A 14909-nucleotide genomic window follows, 5' to 3' on the forward strand; every position below is an offset into this window, starting at 1 on the left:
ACAACTTAAAGTCTCAACCACCAAACCGAGCAAAAATATTCACTCATGCTCATGAAGGGATTCGAACACAAGACCTTCAGCAATTTAGCACACCAGTTAACCACCAGACCAACAGGCCTGTTCTAATATATTCTTATCAATAATTAAACATAAGCCTATTGAACAAGGTGAAGGCTTTATTCAAGAAAAATCTCAAAATTTTCCAAAGGCATGGCTTGAACTTGGGACCTCCCACACACACCCAGAACACTTAACCACAGAAGCAGATACATATTTGTGATGCAATTTAACAGGAACAACAATATAAATTTTGGGGCGTTACAGTTATTGAAAGAATAGGACCAGTAGCATATCGGTTAGCTTTACCAGCAGAGTTGGAAAGGATTCATAATGTGTTTCATGTGTCAATGTTGCAACGATATCGTTCTGATCCTTCACATGTGATTTCTCTATCAGAGATTGAGATTCAACCGGATATGACGTGTGGTGAAGAACTGATCAAGATCTAAGCTCGGGAAGTTAAACAGTTGAGAAATAAAAGTATAGCCTTAGTGAAAGTTTTATGGCGACGACATGGGGTTGAAGAGGCTATGTGGGAACTCGAGGAGGCTATGAGAAAATAGTACCCAAACCTATTTGCTGGTAAGATTTTCGGAGACAAAAATTCGTAAAGGAGGGAGAGTTGTAACAGCTCGATTTTGGGCTAGTCGAAACAATGGTTTTGGGACCATGAATTTGACAAAGTAAAACTTGTTTTTATTACATTTTTATGGTCAACAGTTTTATGGAATGATTTCATGAAAATTTCGTTCGAAAATTTTAACGTTTGAGCACTCAATTTAACAAAAAGGACTAAATTGTAAAAAGTGCAAAAGTTGAGTTCTAGACGCTAGCGGTGTCTAATTGTTATGAAATTTTAAATTGAAGGTCCTTAGATGGTAATTGGACCATTTTACTTTAAGTTGGACAAAAATAGACATGAGGTAAGAGAATTTTAGTGTTTTGAAAAAATGGCATTTTCATCATTTGGTAATTAAATGAATTTAAAACCAAAAATCAAGCCAAAATTTAGTCCATCTTCTTCATACTTGGTCGAAACTTGCAAGGAAGACATATCTAGGGTTTTGCCACTTTTCAAGCTCTATTGTAAGTCCGTTCTTGCCCCATTTTAATGCTTTTTACATTTTTGAAGTCGTTATCACTCGATCTATCTATTTTTACTATTAATTTGATAAATGATTAAGGTCTAGGGTTTGAACCATGTTATATGTGTGTATTTTGATGTCTAATGGTAGAAAATGTGTGTTTGGTATATGATAAACAACTTTTGATAGGTGATTTTTGATGAAAATGTCAAAAGGATCAATTTGTAAAAAGGTTATAAAATATGTGTAAAAGTGTGATTAAATGAAAAGTTTGGGCTGTTATAAGTACAAAAGAGGTTCGGCTAGGCTTGGGAATTGAAGAAATTGAATCTATTTCAATTTATGAGCCTAGGGACCAAAGTGTAAAAATGTCAAAGTTTAGGGGTAAAAATGTAATTTTTTCCATAATGTGATTTTTGAACTAAATTGAGTAATTTGAATAATAAATGAGTTAAATTTGCTATTATAAATCAAGAGAAACAAGGTTCGGACCCAGATCGGGGGAAAACAAAGTATTTGACTATTAGGTCCTATTTAGAGGCGTGCATGGGCCGGGCCGGGCCGGGTTCTGGCCGGTCCCATAAAAAAATTTCGGCCCATTTTCAAGGTCTGGGCCTGGCCCGGCCTGAAATATGGGCCTGAAAATTTGTCCAAGCTTAGCCCGAGAAAAAAATGGTAGGCCCGAGCCCGGCCCGGCCCGACCCGATCATATTAATTTTTTTTTGCTTTTTTTATTAAATAAAAAACTTTAAAATATAATAAATCAAATACATTTAAAACATAAAAACAAATATTAAAACAAAAAATAAATAAATAATGGGACTAAAATAATTATTAAAATAATACATAAATTAAAAATATAATAAAAAGTAATTATATTAAAATTGAAAATTGAAACAAATTAAAACTAAATTAAGAATTAAATTATATTAATAACAAAAGTTTTACAATATCAAAATAACATCAAAACAACAAAAAAAGTAAAATAAAAGTACTAAAGTTATTTAAAATTAAAAATAAAAAAATTTTAAAATAATTTAATATTAAAATTGGGCCGGGCCGGGCCGGCCCGGGCCAAAAAAATCTTAGCCTCGTTTTTTGTCCAAGCCCATTTTTCGGGCCTATATTTTTACCCAAACCCTCCCATTTTTTGGGCGGGCCTTCGGGCCGGGCCGGGCCGCCCGACCCATGCACACCTCTAGTCCTATTTCTACCATTTTTGTATCGAGGAAAGTTCTTATGTAAATAATGCATTGTTTTAAATTATGCTCTAAATACTTTACTATTGTATGAATTATGATTGACCATTGAGCATGCTCGAAAAAGTTACAACAAGAGTGAAATCCCAGGTAAATCTTTGGAATAGATAGGATACAGATGTCTTGACATTAGGGTTAATAAGACTATGTGTAAGACCATATCTGGGATATGAAATCTTTATGAGACTTCGTGTAATACCATATCTAGTATATGGTCTCGATATGAGACTTCATGTAAGACCATAGCTAGGCTATTGGCATTGACACGAGATCCTATGTAAAACCATATCTGGGATATGGCATTGTGTACGGAACTCCCAAGTATCCTTTAGTATTCCAAGTGGTTCAACGGGTAATTTAATGAGTATGTCAAAGATGAATTGTGTGTAAATCCAATTCGAGATGACTCAGGTATGTACGAAAAACTCATATGTGATAAGCATTGTTATGTGATGAACTATCGGTAAGGTTATGATTGAGTAAGTTATGGTTATAAGATCTTAATAATATTTATGCCTATTATCATCATGTTAATTGTATGTTAAATGTTGGTTTATGATGCTTATTATTTGCATAAGAACTTAGTAAAGTATAACACTTACTCCTCTTTTCTTTCCCTTGTTTTATAGTGTCACCAAGCTAGCTCGGAGATCGGAGACTGTCGAAGATCCACTCACACTATCAACTGATTATTTTGGGTACCAATGAATTTGACATTTTGAGTTATGGCATATATAGGGACTTGGTTATTTTGTTATGTGTCATAATTGAATTGGCCTAATGTGTTGGCCTAAATTGGTTGATAATTCATTTTGTAAATGGCCATTGAAATTGGCTAATATTGGTTTAAGTATGTATGCATATGATGATGTTTTCATGGATATGGAAATTTGCATGGTTTAAGTTGATAAGTATGTGATGTTTGTATGTGGTAAATGGTAGCATGTGAATGATGTGTGGATGTCTTGATTGTGGTTGAATTGGTGTTATGTTTTGTTGTGTAGGTGTGTGCATAAAAGGGTGACAAAATGGCTTGGTAAATAGCCTTGTTTTTGTCCACAAGGGTAGACATACAGGCGTGTGTCTAGGCCGTGTGTGACACACGGTTTTCCTCATAGGTGTGTGTTCCAGCTGTGTGTCCCTTGCACCTTAATTGTTCCAAAACAGAATGCTCAGAATTGAGCACATGGGCAGAGACACAGGCATGTGTCTCAGCATATGGATGACACAGCCTCAGGCACGGGCGTGTGAAGTCTGCTCCTATTTTATGAAAAATTATAAAAATTAAATCGACCACACGGCCTAAGCACAAGGGCGTGTGCCTCGGTCGTGTGACTTCAATTTGTTCATGGGTGACAAATAAAGAGTTACACGGGTTAGGGACATGGGCGTGTGTGACCACACGGCCTGCCGACACGGGCTTGTCCCAAACCACATGGGTGTGTGGCTCTTAAAATATGAAAATTTTCTAAGTGTTGCAAAACATTCTAAAGTTCTCAGTTTAGTCTCGAATTGCTTCCAATGCATGGTTTAGACCTCGTAGGCTCGTTTTAGGGATGATATGAATGTATACGAAAAGTTTTAAATTTGGATGAAAATTTACATCTCGATTTTGTATGTTTGCTTTTGTATAAGTCCGGTAATACCTCGTACCCTATTCTAGTGTTGGATACGGGTAAGGGGTGTTATAGAAAGCAAGGAACGGTGCTGAAGAGGAAAAGTGGGCCACTCATAGACACCATTTTTAGGTTGGCCTTGGAAGAGAATTGCTCCTATTTGAAGGTACTTTACAAAAAAAGAAAAGAAAAGAAGATGGTAAAAATTCAACAGAGGCATTGTTAGATTTGCAGAATTGAGAAATGGAAATTAATTACGTTTCATTGTTGGAGCAAAAAGAACATTAGAAAAAGTAAAAGAGTGAGAAGAGTAGGGAGAGAATTTGAACCCGTGTGTTATAGGAATTCTAGAACAATTTCCAATATTATTTCATCTGAATCGGTATAGTGGTTGGGATTGTTGAGGTTTTGAAGGTCAGTTGTTGTATGATGGGTTGCACCACTGTCCAACAGCCAAGGATCATGTGAGAGTGATGTTGAAGTGGCAACAACATTTGCTTGACTTTGCCAAGGAGGAGGTGCATGAAGGGCAATTGTGACAGCCCTAATTTGACCCTAGTCGGAATGTGGTTTCAGGACCACAAAACTGAGTCATAAAATTTAGTTAAAATTTTATTTGCATATCTTATATGTGTGATAGTACTTGTATAAAAATTTGATGTTTTAATTTTATCTTAGGAATGTGAATTTTGCTTGAAAGGATCTAGTTGAGAGACTTAGAAAATTATGATAGGTAAATAAGTAAGGACCAAATAGTATTAAAATAGGAAAGTTTGGGTTTGCATGTCAAAGTGCCCAATTTATGTTAAGTGGCCGGCCAAGCATGGTTCCATTCCTCCAAGTTTATGTTGTTTATTATTTAATATTGGTAAGTAAATTAAAATAAATTAAAGAAAGGAATTAAAAAGGAAAAGATGAATAAAATAAGGAGGGAAGAGGGAGTGTTCATCTTTTTTTTCTTTGGCTATTGCCGTGAGTGAGGAGAAGGAAGGGAGATTTGGTTATTTGATTTTGGCTTGGAAGATGGCTAGAATGAGGTATGTATTGAATGATTCTTGAAAATCTATGCATGTTTGAGATGGTTAGTTCAAATTCTACTCATCCTATAGATTAGACTTAGGATTTTGAGGTTGAAATTCGGCCAAGAAGCTTGAAACTCCTAGTAGATGTGTTAATGTCATTAAAATGGATAGTAATGTGGGATATGGTGAGTGGTTAATTGCTTTTAACTTGAAAGTTGAGGTTAAAATGGGTTAAGTGATTGCCGAATCTAATTTAGGGGTGGAGGATTGTGTTCATGTTATATTGGATAGGTAGAGGTTGTAATGAGGTTGAAATTGTTGAATTGTTAGTTGGGTAACAAATGAAGCAATCGGCCATATGGGGTAAAAATGGGATGTTCATTTTAGTTGTTGTTTCATTTTTGTGAGAAATGGGTCAAGTGTTCATGAGATGAAATTTTGTGATTAGATGAATTAAAAGTAATAGTATAGTTGATATATATATAGATATACATATTCGGCCATCACTTAGGAGCTTATGTGATGTTGAGTTTAAGCTTTGCATATTCGGCTATATATACATATATATGTAAGCCCATTCGTGATATTACCTTAGGACTATGTATATATATAACTGACAAAAAATGGGAAAAACTAGCAAAGGTGATTGCTGAATGTCCAAGTATGCATATGCATGTGTGATTGGATTATTGAAAGTATGGTAATTGCATAAGGTTATTAGCCGAATAGCTAAGAACATAAGGTAGCAAGATAACAATTTTACCATGCCGTTCCGTATGTCATAAAATCATTAAAATGTGAATACCAATATATGTAGCAAAGCGGTTGAATGAGTTAATTTATTTGTTTAAGCTCAAGATCCTAAAGGAGAGGCATCCAACAAGGGGAAATCGAAGGTCATCGAGTAGCCGACTTGGAATTATTTTACCCAACACAAGGTAAGTCATTAAGCATATAGTTGGTATTGATTTAAATGATCGTAATACCTATGCAATTGTGTTTAATGAGATGAAATGTATACAAATGTATATGTATGTAGAGATGAAATTGTCGAATGTAAAAAGGAAGTGAAGCGTATAGAGTGGCTGGTTTTCGGCACTAAGTGTGCAGGCAATAAGTGTTCACGGTTGTGAGATTGGCACTAAGTGTGCGGGCTTGAAATGCATGGCACTAAGTGTGCGGGTTTAAAGTACATGGCACTAAGTGTGCGTGGTTGATTATTAAGCACTATGTGTGCAAACCCACTATATATATATATTTTCTATCAATTATTTATATTAAGGGTGCGACCTTACCTTGTCGATTTCAGACAGCAGAAAGGGTAAGTACCTTGAGTTCATGGCTAATAGGTGCTATGTTTATATTTGGAGTTGAGCGTGGTAAGTTTTGAACCTATGTGATGATTATAATTGAAGTCACGTACATAAGGTTCATCGTGGAATAGGTGAAAGTTCGTTTAGTTGAATGATTGTAACGAAAATAAAATGATGTATGGAAATGCCTCAATTATTCTATTGAATAGCGTATGAAATGTCAATGTAGGACTTGGAATGAGATTGAATCGTAAGGTCTAAGAAACTATGGCATAGTTCGGTATGGATGGAGTACTTAGCCTCATTTCGTTGTTTCCTCTTGTGAAAATTTTATTAATGGATGGTAGTGTAATGCTTATGACTTACTGAGTTATATACTCATTCGGTGTTTGCTTGTCACCTATTTTAGGTTTCTTGGACTCGACTTTTTGCGTACTCGGGACCGTCATCGAAGTCATCACACCGGCTAGCAACTTTTGGTATTTTCTTCTTAGTTGGTCTAGGAGGACATTTCGGCATGTATAGGCTATTACGTTTTGTTGAAATTTGGTATGTAAACTTTTAGCCATGCGAAAATGGCATAACTGTTCGGTTGGATTTGGTTCTATGATGTTTGGACACAAGTCTTGGTAATTCGGTTTTGGTTGAGTATTGCTTGAGGCCTACTCGGTTATTATGCCATATGTGACAGCCCTAAAGCGACCCTAGTAGGAAAGTGGTTTCGGGACCGCTAAACCGAGTCACCAAATTATTTGAATATTATATTTATTGTCTAAAATAAATGTGTGAAAATTTTAAGCTTCGATTTAGTAAATTGCATGTGAATTTAGTCAATAGGACTTTTGTGTGACATTTTTGAAATGTGATAGATCAAAACATAAGGACCTATTAGTGCATGTTGAAAAAGGGGGATTTGCATGTCAATTTTTCCCCCCATCTAGTAGTGGCCGGCCATGACATTAGGATGGACAAAGGGTGATGGGCAAAACATGTCATAGACATGTTGTGTTGGTGCATCATGGGAGGAAACAATAAAATAAATTTAGTAATAAAGAAATGGAAAAAAGAAAGAAGGTGTGTGATTGTTTCTCCCCCCTCCCCATTGCTGTGAATGTAAGAAAGAAAACAAAAAAAAAGTGTCCATCTTTTTTTCATTTCTCTTGGTCGAATGTTCTAAGGAAGAAAGGAAACAAGTTGTGTTCTTTGGTTCTTCTTGGCCGGATTGAGAGGAGGAAGGAAGGAGTGAAGCAATCGGTCATCTTAGGTCGATATTAAGGTAAGGAAGTTGATACTAGTTCTTGAAATCCTAGTTGATTTTGAGTGAGATATCAAGTTATTGTTGGTAACCCATGTTGAAATTGTGATTTTGGAATAAGTAAGGTTTTCGGCTATGGAGATTAATAAGGGTGATGGTTGTGTTTCATGCTAAATCTAGATGAACAATGGTAGTTGCTTACATCTTGATGATTATGAGTTTCTTTCTTGGTTCTACCTTAGATCCATGAAGTATATTTTTATTTGGTGTTGTTGGAAGTATCGGCCATGGTATATCCATAAGTTTGATTTATGCTTATTGCATGGTAGGTAAGATTTATGTTTTGGATATATGTTTAAATTTGGTTATAATCAAATTTGTGATTCGGCTCTTGCACATATATATATATATGATTGCACATGATGTATTGGTATGACCTATATATTATCTCAAGGTATATACTTACACATGATGGTGCTTCGGTTATGGATTAAATGATGGATGCGTATTGAGTTATAATATGTAATGCATTAGTTAGTAAAATGTATGCCATTTATGTGTGGTATTAAGTATATAATTGGCCTCAACATAGACATGCATATTCGGCCGAAGGAAGAAGATTGGTGTTGCATGTATTCGGTTAGAGGCAAGCATATTGATGCTTTTGTCTTGGCTTAGAAAATTCGGCCAAGGGGCATATTAGCTAAAATGTTGAGTTTGATTCATGATTCCATATATATATGTGACTCTAATGCCTAAAGTATATATGGGCTAAGTACCTTGAGGTTTTCTTTTGATGTTCGAATGAATTGTATTAAATTGCTTGATGTGATTAAAAATGCATATGACCGTTGTGTAGTTGAGCTAGAAGGTGGCCATATGACCAATCAAACTCCTTGTCATATTCGGCCATAAGCTAGCATAATGAGACTTTAATAAGTTAAATTTGTTTGAATTAGCTCAAGAGCTTAGAGGACCACAGTTGGATAAGGGAAAAGAAAAAGTTATCGAATAGCCGCTGAAAACGTTCGACCACATCCGAGGTAAGTTCTTGAGTAATAGAGCTTAAATTATGATTTGATTAGATCATGTTTTAAGCAAATCAAAATCATGCTCTTTGTGTGTGGCTATTGAGCCGAAATTGCAAGAGTGATAAGTGTCTTGTGTTTGAGTTTTTCTAATGAAAATGAAATACAAATGTGTCATGATTTATTGTTAAATGTGCATGGTTATTCGAATGATGTCCGGGCTAAGTCCCGAAGGCTTTGTGCTAAGTGACCATATCCGGACTAAGATCCGAAGGCATTTGTGCGAGATACTAATTCCAGGCTAAGCCCGAAGGCATTGGTGCGAGTTACTAAATCCGGGTTAAGTCCCGAAGGCATTTGTGCGAGTTACTATAACCGGGCTATGTCCCGAAGGCATTTGAACGAGTAGCTGTATCTGGTTAAATTCCGAAGGTACGTGATTTGGGAATGAATGATCTTGCTGTAAAAATTTCAGTTAATACGCTTGTAACATCCCAACATTGAGGTATGTTTCGTATGTGCTTTGAATTAGTTGAGCCCTTACAAATAAGTATTCGCTCAGTTGATAAATGAGCTATCGGCCTTTGGCTAAGTTGATCTTTGTGTATGAATAAAAGGGTTGGTAATGTGAAGTAAGTATGATATTGAAAATTTGTGCATATGAAATTATCCGTTTAGCTACATGAATGCTATACTTTGGTTGTGTCTAAATTCTTTGCTCAAAACTTACTAAGCATTTAATGCTTACTCCGTTTCTTTGATTCTCTGTTTTATAGATTTTGGTTCTTCAGCTATCGGACTCGGGATTTTGAAGTCGAAGTCGCCCACACTATCAAAGCTCCTTTTGGTATACTTTTGGTTGAACTTTGAAATGGCATGTATAGGACTACCCTTTTGTTGTTGGTCATGTACCCTTCGGTTTTGTGTAAATTTGGATAGCCATGCGAAAATGGCTTAAATATACTTTGATCATAGCTTTATAATCGTTTTGTATGTTGCCCGTCGAGAGGTATGGAAATGTTGGTAACGGTTAGCCATGGGAATGGTTATTCATGATCATTTTTGGAATATGTATGACAAACTCTACTTGATCCATGGAGGATCACGAAATAGGTAAAGTTTACCTTAAAAATAGATGCTGGCAGCAGCAGTGATGTGGATGTGAAAAATGACTAAAAATAATAGGAATGGAATTAAATAGTGAATAAATTATGTAATCGAACCTTGATGAATCTATTTTCATAGGAAAGTAACAAAACGTTCATATGAACAGTATATTATGAGATGTTAAAGTTTTCGTGAGACAGGGCCAGAACGGTTTCTGGATCCCCTGATCTGATTTTGGAAATTCATTATAAATTAATCAGAGACATTTAGAAGTCATTCCATATATGTATAGATTCCTCTTTGAGCCTAGTTTCTATAGAAACAAACGGCATCAGTGTTGAAGCCCTGTACAGGGAGATATCCAAGTCGTAATGCGAAAAGGTCAGTGTAGTCGATCCCTGTAACATTGGAGACTTTGACTAATAAAATGTAGTAATTGGTCTGACCAAAAATTCTAGAAAAAAATTTGTAGATGCATATATGAGTCTAGTTTCAGTTAAAAATCACGAAACTGATTTTCGAGTTGTGAAACTCAAGATATGATTTTTAAGGTGACAGTGACGCAGTTAGCCAGCTTGCCTGGAAATTTAAAATGGATTGTGCAAAGAAGTGATTTAAGTCTGCAAACCCCTCGTGTCCGACTCCGGCGACGGACTCGAGTACGGGGTGTTACAATTTTATTGGTATCAGAGCTACGGTTTAGTCGATTCTAGGACTACCGTAATGCGTTGGGTTTAGCTATACATGCCATTTTATGTGATTATTTGATAGCGTGGTGATTTCTGACATTTGCAAATGTGTTTATTTATAGTAATGGATCCCGATCCCGACCGAGCGGTAGCTGATGATCTTGAAAGTGTAGCGCCTGCTCCCGCACAAGGGACAGTGCCGACGGACTCTCAACCTAATGCTAGTAATCCGAATGATGAGGCTAGACAAGCTTTCTATAGCGTGATGAATGATTGGTTCAACCAATACATTCGAACTAATACGGCTGTTCCACAACCTCCATTCCCGACAAATACCACCCCCGCACCTACAATACCTCCGGTAACGGACCAAATAAGGTCAAATAAGCCCCAGTTGACAGAATCTGAAAACACGGGGCTACTGAATTTAAAGCTACGGACAGCGATGATGCCGAGCAAGCTGAATTTTGGTTGGACAACACTATCCGGGTACTCGACGAGCTATCTTGCACACCCGATGAGTGCCTAAAGTGTACTATCTCCTTGCTACGTGATTCTGCCTACTATTGGTGGAATACATTGACTTCTGTTGTGCCTAGAGAGCAAGTAACTTGGGAATTCTTCCAAACCGAGTTTCGAAAGAAGTATATCAGTCAGTGATTCATTGACCAAAAACGAAAGGAATTTCTTGAACTTAAACAAGGTTCTATGTCGGTTACCGACTATGAACGAAAGTTTGTAAGGCTTAGCCGGTACGCACGAGAATGCATTTCCTCAGAAGCCGTAATGTGTAAACGTTTCGAGGATGGATTGAATGATGATATAAAGCTGTATGTTGGCATTTTGGAAATCTGAGAATTTGTGGCACTTGTCGAGCGAGCTTGCAAAGCTGAGGGGCTCAGTATGGAGAAAAGAAAAGCTGAGGCGGGAGCAAGGGAGTTTCGTAAGAGGTCTTCGGGGAAGCCCTTCCCACAGTCATCGAAGAAATTTAGAGATGGCTTAGGCCGGTCTAGAGACACTTCAGGCTTTTCTAGACGAGATCGCGATCGACCCCTTTCGAGTGCACGAGTCACTTCGGTCGCCAGTGTGGGAAATGATCGTCGAGATAGAACGGAGTGCCAGTATTGTGGCAAATGGCATTCTGGAAGTTGTAGATTCCATGACCGCTCCTGCTACAAGTGCGGGTCAGTTGACCACTTTATCAAAGATTGCCCGAGATTGTCTGAACAGAATGTAAATCAGAGTGGGAAACCGAGTGCTACCACTGCTCGAGGTAGACCATCTAGAAACACGGGAAATGCTAGTGGTGGTCAGAGAGGATCTAGAGATGCTGCGACCAGATCTGAGGCTCGTGCTCCTGCTAGGGCTATGCTATACGCGCACGCGAGGATGCTTCCTCGCCAGATGTTATTACCGGTACTTTTACTCTCTTCGATACTAATGTGATTGCTTTGATTGACCCTGGTTCTACTCATTCTTATATATGCAAAACCTTAGCATCCAGTAAGACTTTACCTATTGAGTCTACTGAGTTCGTAATTCGGGTGTCAAATCCCTTGGGTCGTTACGTGCTTGTCGACAAAGTGTGTAAGAAATGCCCCCTAGTAATTCGAGATTCTTGTTTTTCGGCGGACTTGATGCTTTTTCCGTTTGATGAATTTGATGTTATTCTTGGTTTGGATTGGTTGACCGCGCATGATGCGGTTGTGAATTGCAAAAGCAAGACTATTGATTTGAGGTGCGCAAATAACGAGATAATCCGAGTTGAGTCTACGGACTTAAAGGGGTTGCCAGCTGTAATATCAGCAATGTTGGCCCAGAAATATGTAAGAAAAGGGTGCGAAGCATACCTTGCGTATGTACTTGATGACAAAGAATTAGAAAAGAAACCCGAATCTGTGCCAGTGGTTTGTGAATACCCGGATGTTTTTCCTGAAGAATTACCGGGTTTACACCTGTTCGGGAGGTAGAGTTGGTATTGAGGTTGTACCTGGAACTACGCCAATTTCGATAGCTCCGTATCGTATGGCACCAACCGATTTAAAAGAATTGAAAGCTCAGTTGCAAGAGTTGACGGATAGAGGTTTCGCTCGACCAAGTTTCTCACCTTGGGGTGCACCAGTATTGTTTGTGAAAAAGAAGGACGGAACCATGAGGTTGTGCATTGACTATCGTCAGCTAAATAAAATGACGATAAAGAATAATATCCGTTACCGCGTATTGATGATTTGTTTGATCAACTAAAGGAGCTTCAGTGTTTTCAAAGATAGATTTGAGATCGGGTTATTATCAGTTGCGATTCGAGATTCGGATATACCCAAAACGCTTTCAGAACGAGATACGGCACTACGAGTTCTTAGTGATGCCGTTTGGGCTCACTAATGCCACTGCGGTATTTATGGATTTGATGATCGGATCTTCAGACAGTATTTGGACCGGTTCGTAGTTGTGTTTATTGATGACATCTTGGTCTATTCAAGAGATGAGACCGAACATGCTGAGCACTGAGATTAGTGTTGCAAATTTTACGGGATAAGCAGTTATATGCTAAGTTCAGTAAGTGTGAGTTCTGGTTAAGAGAGGTTAGCTTCTTGGGCCACGTGGTATCCGCATCAGGTATTCGAGTTGACCCGAACAAAATTTCAGCCATACTTAACTAGAAGCCTCAGAGAAATATTACTGAGGTTCGGAGCTTTTTGGGACTCACCGGTTACTACCGACGGTTTGTAAAAGGTTTCTCGATGATAGCCACACCCATGACGAAGCTACTTCAAAAGATATTAAGTTCGAATGGACGGAAAAATGTCAGAAAAGTTTTGATCAACTGAAAACTTATTTGACTGAAGCCCCAATTTTAGTGCAGCCCGAATCAGGCAAAGGGTTTGTCATCTATAGTGATGCCTCCCTACTTGGGTTAGGTTGCGTGTTGATGCAAGAAGGTCGAGTTGTGGCCTATGCGTCGAGACAATTAAAGCCACATGAGAAAAATTATCCGACCCATGATCTCGAATTAGCTGCCATCGTATTCGCCTTGAAAATATGGCGACATTACTTATTTGGTGAAAAGTGCCATGTATTTTCGGATCACAAAAGTCTCAAATATTGATGACTCAAAGAGACTTAAATCTGCGACAAAGACGTTGGCTTGAGTTGTTGAAAGCTTATGAGCTTGTCATTGATTACCACCCGGGAAAGGCTAATGTGGTTGCGGACGCCTTAAGCCAGAAATCACTGTTTGCTTTACGAGCGATGAATGTACACTTGTCTGTTCTACCCGACAATGTGTTAGTAGCTGAATTAAAGGCCAAACCATTATTGATTCATCAAATTCGTGAAGCTCAGAAAGTCGACGATGAATTGGTTGCAAAACGGGCTGAATGTGTTCCGAATATGGAATCCGAATTTCAAATTGATGATGACGATTGTTTGAGGTTCAGAAGTCGGTTGTGTGTTCCAAGAAATTCAGAACTCATTTCGATGATTCTGAACGAAGCCCATTGTAGCCGAATGTCAATTCACCCGGGGAGTACGAAAATGTACAACGATCTGAGACGCCAGTTTTGGTGGCATGGTATGAAACGAGACATTTTCGATTTGTTTCAAAGTGTTTAATATGTCAGCAAGTAAAGGCGGAACATCAAGTGCCTACGGGTTTACTCTAGCCAATCATGGTACCTGAATGGAAATGGGATCGAGTCACGATGGATTTCGTATCTGGGTTGCCAGTATCGGCAAGTAAGAAAGATGCGATTTGGGTTGTTGTGGATAGACTGACTAAGTCGGCTCACTTTATCCCCGTACATACGGATTTTTCATTGGATAAACTAGCTGAATTGTATGTTCTCAGATTGTGAGATTACACGGGGTACCGATTCTATTGTGTCGGATAGAGATCCGAGATTCACCTCGCAATTTTGGAAGAAATTGCAAGAAGCTTTGGGTACCAAGCTGCACTTTAGCACCGCTTTTCACCCCCAACCGATGGTCATCCGAGCGGATAATTCAGATACTTGAGGATATGTTGAGATGTTGCATCTTGAGTTCAGCGGTTCAATGGGAACGGTATTTACCTTTGATTGAATTCGCTTACAACAACAGTTTTTTAATCAAGTATTAAGATGGCACCTTACGAGGCTTTGTACGGTCGTAAATACCGTACACCATTGTTTTGGACCGAGCTCGGTGAAAGTAAAATTTTCGGAGTGATTTGATTAAAGATGCTGAACAGAAAGTAAAGGTAATCCGTGAAAGTCTGAAGCAGCCACAGATCGTCAGAAATCGTATGCGGATTGAAACGAAATGACAATTGAATATCAGGTGGGAGATAAAGTGTTTCTTAAAGTTTCGCCTTGGAAAAAGATACTCAGATTTGGCCGTAAGGCAAGTGACCCGAGATTCATTGGGCGTACGAAATCTACGAGTTGGTCCGGTTGCGTATAGATTGATTTGCCCTGAACTTGAAAAGATTCACGACG

Source organism: Gossypium hirsutum, chromosome A01 (assembly GCF_007990345.1).
Source record: "Gossypium hirsutum isolate 1008001.06 chromosome A01, Gossypium_hirsutum_v2.1, whole genome shotgun sequence".
Classification (NCBI taxonomy): domain Eukaryota; kingdom Viridiplantae; phylum Streptophyta; class Magnoliopsida; order Malvales; family Malvaceae; genus Gossypium; species Gossypium hirsutum.